Consider the following 6454-nt stretch of genomic DNA (forward strand, 5'->3'; position numbering starts at 1 on the left):
TCCGAAGTATCAGACTACCAGACATAATATTCTGGGGGCAAATCAGACCCACCAGTCTCAAAAGTTAAGATCTGTGCCCCTAACCTGCACACCAGTCTGAGCACAGATTGCTTGCTCTGGCCCCTGTGGCGGAGGTCAGGGTAGGCTCCTTCTGCCTTCCCTCCTGGCTCCACCCACTCTTCCGTTAGCTCCACCTCTGGGCGGGGTCAGGAGCTGGGCTTCAGAGTAGCTGTCCTGAAATGAGACTAAGTGCCTGCCAGACCTATCAACACCCCTGAATGACAGGTGGTGTGAGCCCTGGATAGGGTGACCAGATTTTAACATTTGTAAAGCAAGACAACATGGGGGTGAGGGGGGAGGGCGGGGCAGGACGGGGGCAGGGTGGGGAAGGGGCAGGGCAGGGAAGGGCCTGACAACAATGCAAACTTTGATAAGCAGTTCTCCGTAATCACTTCTCAACAATTATTTGTTATTATTACAGTTTAACATTATAAAATTAACAAAAATAATATAAAACTCATATTCTGGCAAAATAGCCACATGGCAGCCGAAAACCGTATATTCCCTTCCTGTTCTCCTGCCCGTTGGTGCATTTTTTCCTAAAATCGGAACTTTTTTAAAATACCGTGGGACGCGGGACAAATTGTTAAAAAGCAGGACTGTCCCGCCAAAAGCGGAACGTCTGGTCACCCTAGCCCTGCAGTGTGAATAATGCTGACCCAGGAGTCACTTGGCTTTGGTATCTTGTGCCACTTTTGTCTCACATCTGCCCTATGAGGAGCTCTCAGTGTCAGTCCCAGGGGACAGAGGCACACAGTGGTTGTTTAGCAGAGCTGGCCTGAGATTTAAAACTACTCTAAAGTAGAGGTGCTTCTGGGGAAGGATGGGAGGGCGGCAAGAGTGGATTTGCCACGCAGGACACAGATGCCTAGTTGAATGTGAATTTCAGATAAATAAGTTTTGGTTATTTTTTTTAAGTATCAATATGTCTTAAATATTACATGGGCCATACTTGCTGAAAGGAGTTATTTGTCGTTCATCTGTAATTCGGCTTTAACTGGATTTCCGTTTGTTGAGCCTACACTTGCCACCACACCACCGTAGTCCTCCTCCCCTTGTGAGCTTCCGCCTGGGCTTTCTGACATGTGGGTTGAGGTTGGGAAGATCTGCTCTGGGAGTACCATTTTTCATGGAGCGCATTTCTTGAGTTTTATTGAGACAGAGGTGCTAGAAAATGATGTATTAAATCAACGAGGGAGTGACTACTAGGTGCTCTTTTCTCAGTTATGAGCAGTTGAACACAGCCCCTGCTGCTACAACTCAACCCTTCCAGAAGTAGTCCTGGCACGCCAGAGGCCAGGTCTCTTCTCTCAGGCATTGCCCCGCCTCCTCATTCTCTGGTCCCAAAAGATATGTAGGAAGCTAACTACGGTCACTCCTTTCACTTGTATTAGGCAGCAGGCATAAGCAGTGTTTTGGCCAGGATTCTGCAGATAAGGAGAGGCTGAGAGCTGCCGTGGGTTTTGGAGGAGGGGCTGGGCCTGCTACCTGCGCTGCCAGTCCCCTTCCCAGACAGAGAAGCCAGGATTCCAGCCCCACCAACCCTCATTGTTCAGAGGAGGGACTTGTACTTCTTTCTATTTACCTCCCTGTGACTGGGTGTCTGGAGTCTTATTGCATTGGGCTAAACAGCACTCAGAGGCTGCTGAGAGAGGCTTTCAAGGTTGAGTGCAACACAGGTCCCACTAGTAGCCTGGCCCAAGGAACGTAAGTGAGAGATGGACTCAGGAGGGGAAGACCACCTAGCACTTCTCAGGTATCTACCCATCCATTTATTGATTCATCCATCTTCCATCCACTCATCTACTATTTACTGAATCAACTACCCTCCATCCCGCTCTCCATCTATCCAACCAGCCACCCATCTGTCTGTCCACCTAATCTTTCGTCTATTCATTCATCCACTATCCATCTACCATCCATCCATCCCTCTATTCATCTGTGTCCCCAGTCTTCTATCTATTCATTCATCCACCCGTACATGTATCCATCAATCCACCCATCCACCATTCTTTTGTCCACCCATCCACTGCTCCATCTGCCTACCCAATTTTCCATCTACTCATCCATTCACCCATCCATCTACCTGGCTTTCCACTTTGAGCCTTTCCACATCAGTCTTCTTCTGGCTGTAGTCCTGCGAGATCTTTTTCACCAGAAAGAGAAAGACATGCTTCCTGCTTCCTGGACCACAGAGAAAAGGCCAAGTGTCAAGGGCTCAAGACTTGGTGATGATGGAGCAAGCCTTAGCCTTAAAAGAGATCCAAACGTTCTTTTAGCTGAGAGGCAGAGAGGACCCCTGGGGTGTGACCACAGGAGAGGAGCTAAAGGGGGCAGCATCTGGGCATCCTGCACCCCCAGTGCCCATCCTAGGAGTTTCCTCCATAAACTACAAAAGAAAGGAAAAAGAAATAGCAAAGAAACAAACCTTTCTTTCTCTGTTTACTCCTCTGCATTTAATGAGCAGTTGTTAACATGACTGAAACCATCTGATGATTTTTACCAAATGGAAAAATCTCCCTACAGGGGCAATAAAGCAAATATTCAGGCCAGAGAGAGTCAGTCATAAAAGACATCACCCGGCTGTAAACAGAGGCGGGTGGTTAGTGATCTATTGCCCCAGCCCCTGCGGCTTTCAACAGAGCTCTGGGATTCCAGGAGCGGCGCTGACCCGAGGCAATATTTACTTCTGCAGCTTCTTCAGCAGGTCAGTGCGGGTATAATTCTGTCTACCTCATTGCTGGAGGTGAGGTTTTGAGCAGGAAGCCCAACCCCTGAGTGCTCATAACTCAAGACGGCTAAGGCACCCCTGCCCAGAGTGTGCCAAGAAAAGCACATTGTCCTGTCCTGACTGTATGGGTGAGGGTCCCTGCACACCCAGGCCATTATCAACTTTGTACTTGGGCCAGCAGCGCCCCCAGTTGGTACATGCAGTGGCTGTATCTTATCCCAGAGCTCCTGGAGGCCCATCCTTTTGGAGAAGTCTCAGCCGTGTGGCTGACTCATGTACTTGGTAGAGTCAATTAGACTCCGCAAAGTTCTTGAATTCTGAAGGGGACTCAAAGCTTTCCCTTGTAAGGACAGGTAGTCCTTCTCCTAGGAGCCAAGCACCAAGCTACCTGGGCATCCTGTGTGACAACTTCAGTGTGGCCAAGTGCTATACAGATCTGAACGATCACATGGACGGGCCACATCACGAGTCAGCCTCAGCTTCCCAAGGGCATTGCAGGGTCAGCACGCTTACCCCACTTTTCAGACGCAGCACCCAGGATCAGGAAGGAGGTCACTTCCCAGCATGACCTGAGCCAATATTGCAGTTGGGGCTCTGCCCAGGGCTCATGATGTGACCCTTGTGTGTCTGGTCTGGCTGTAGAAGTGTTTGGCCTTTAGTTGCTGTGAGTGCAGGAAGGCAGATCCCTCCTGAGTCTGCTTCCAGCAAGGGTGCACTTGCTGCTGTGGGGTGGGGGCCTTTTGCATCACAGTCAGGCTCTGCCCAAGGGCCCAAAGGAGCAGTTTAATAAGCCTGCAGAACAACTGACGGCAAAGACCCGAGTGGGGCCTCTGTCCCTTCTGTGTGTGCCACGACCTGCCAAGGGGTCTGTAGGGTCTTGCAAGCCTAGGCTGGCAGGGAGCTGCTACCCAGGTATGTGCTACACCTGCTCCCACTGGTCCATGCCAGCCAGCACCTAGAGGGCCACAGGCATGGTTTTCAGGACTCCTAAAGAGGGGCTCCCTTAGCCCTGCCCTTGCAGACCCCAAATGCACATGACTAAGGTAATGCCTGGACACCAGATTCTTGGGCTAGCATATTCCAATGGGCTTTGTATTTGGGTTAGAAGACCTCGAGTTTGGGGCAGTGTCTGCCCTTCCCTAGTGGTGGCACCAGATACTTTTCGGTTCTGTAAAAGTACAGTGAATGCCAGCATTCGTTAATAGTAACGATTGTTACCATTAATAATATTTGTCTCTATCCAATTTACAGCTCTAGTTGGCTTGGGAAGCAGCTCTCCTGTACATTTATGCCTCCCATGGACCCCCTCAGGTGGTGGGGGCAGGGCTCTTGGGGGTGTCACCCCTTGGGCTCTGTGTTCTCTCAAGGCTTGTACAGAGCTTAGGGTCTGGAGTGCCATCAAGGGTTTGGAACGAGCAGCTCTTGGCTGGTGAAGGTACCTGTGAAGGATCCTTTAGTAGACTCCACCTTCACAAGACATTAGGAAAACAGTCCCTTGACATCCACAGTCCCAGGCTGGCTCCTGTAGGCTCCATGTGGTTCTCAAGCCACTCCAGTCTTAACAGTGGCGCTTCCAGGAACGTGTCTGCACATAGAGTCACACCTGAATGTCAAGGAAACAGGTCTTGAGCCCCCTCCCACCATGTCTCTGCTGTTTTCAGCTTGGCCTCTAAACAAATCCTTAAAAGGGAGCTTGTTGTCTGCAATTTGATGATTTCTGTGAGAACTGGCCTTTCTGCAGGCCTAGGAGCCCATGGAAGAGGGAAGCAAAGACAATTGGTCTCTTTACCCAAGGGCCAGTGTGGGGAAGGGGCAGAAGGAGAAAGGAGCTGTCGGGAATTCATTTTCTAGGAGCAGCAACTTGGTAGGAGGCAGAGGGTACCTGTGTCCACCTGCATCGCTGGGCAAAACCTCCAATTCCAGGAGCCCAGGGAGAGAAGCTGAAGGCAGGACCAGGTTGGGAGTGGGCTTCCACCTGTTCCTCCCACCATGCCGGGCAAGTGCAGGCATGTCCCTCCCATGCTAGAGAAGGGAGACCTTCCTCTCTCCTTCCCCACCCAGTCAGTCCAGGTGTGTGACGGTTTTTGCCACAGATTAGACATCTGGGGCCAAGAGGTAGCCAAGGCTGAGAACAGCTGGATGGATTCTGGGAATGACAGGGAACCAGGAAAAAAAAAAAAAAGAACTTGTTTATTCTGGTAGAAGTGCTTCATGCATGCAAAATTTGACCTCCATCTCCCCAGGTTGCCAGATGGTAGATGTGTTTAGTTTGTAGATAAGAAAAAGGAAGGAGCTGGAAAGAGAGCCACCACCTGGACTTCAGGGTGGCCCACTCCCACGCTATGCCCAGCTCCTGTGAGGAAGGCTGCCACTAGGTGGTGGCACCCTGTGTGCCCCAGGGAGGAACCTTCACACCCAGCCTGGCCTGGAAACCAGCATCCCCTGAAGGACCTAGGGACCACTAGGTGGGTGCCAGCATAGCTCAGATCATGACCATGGAGAGTGGTGTACTAGGCCTTGGGGTCAGCCAGTGTCTCCACCCAGACACCTAGGACAGGACCCATTTCACCTATTTGGCTGCAGATCTGGGGTGACTTTGAGCCCAACATGGTGTGAACCCCCCATATCTAACAGGTTGGCTTGGGGAGGGTGGTCAGCAAGGCCAGCTGGCAGCCATGGCTTTGGGCTCTGGGCTCCTGACCAGGAAGAGCCCTGCCTCCCAGGATCTCTCTGGGGAAAGAACCTAAAAAGGCACCTCCATTTCCATCCTGGGACACTCCACAGTCTCTCTACAGCCCCCACTCCCAGAACTGTGTTTGCTTTTCCTTGGGTGACCAGTTCAAGCCAGGTCACCTCAGTGGCACCATATCCCCCTTCCCAATGTCCCTCCTTCCCCTAGCCCCAGACTTCTGGGGCACCCCCCTGATAGGCTGCTGGCTGCTTCTGCTGGAGATGAGACTTGGCTGTGGTCAAGCTTGCTCCCTCCATGGCTCCAGCCCAGGCCTGCCAGGTGGCCATCAGCCACGCTTTCCCAGCCTTTGGGAGAAACCAGTCTTACAGGTCTGAAGGAGACCAGGAGGACATCCCAGCATCTTCTACAGTTTGCCCTGGCCTTGGAAAACCATGTCTCAGGAATGGTTTGTGTTAGAAAGAGAACAAGACCAGTGACAGTGCTGAACTTGGACTTCAAAGAGTCCTTGCCTGCAGGAGGCTCCGTGTGCAGCAAACTGAGTGAATGGGACCTCTGGGAAGTCTCAAGGTGCTTGGTGGAATTTCATGGGCAGAGTAGTTTAAGACGAAATGTAATTTTAAGGACCCCTTATCATGAAAACAGCAGGAACATAAAAATGCCACCAGGTTGTTGGGGCAGACTGCCTGCAAGCTTTTTGTGTTAGTCAAACAGCTTTACAGTCACAAGTGTCTAGCTGAATTAACTCAAGCCAAAGCAGAGGAATTTACTGGTCCTTGTAAACAGACTAGGGACAGAAGGGAAGCATGGATTGGCCTTGGGGAAGACTAGATCTCCCTCTCCTCCCCTTCGGTGTCCCCTTCTGTGTGTTTAAAATGGAGGAGAAGAGCCAGCAGGCTGGTCTGGCCTCCCAGGAGGGACTGGCTGCTGGGCTCAGCTGGGAGCAACAGACCTGGGTGGTGTGACCACTGATC

General features: G+C 51.4%; 1 pseudogene; it reads right to left on the reverse strand.

Annotated features, from left to right (window-relative positions):
* The window catches only part of LOC100946866, a 10921-nt pseudogene extending 6232 nt beyond the window's left edge, over positions 1-4689 (reverse strand).
* Between the last annotated feature and the right edge of the window lie 1765 nt (positions 4690-6454).

The sequence above is a fragment of the Otolemur garnettii genome, unplaced genomic scaffold (assembly GCF_000181295.1).
Source record: "Otolemur garnettii isolate 467f Iridium unplaced genomic scaffold, OtoGar3 scaffold00105, whole genome shotgun sequence".
NCBI classification, from domain to species: domain Eukaryota; kingdom Metazoa; phylum Chordata; class Mammalia; order Primates; family Galagidae; genus Otolemur; species Otolemur garnettii.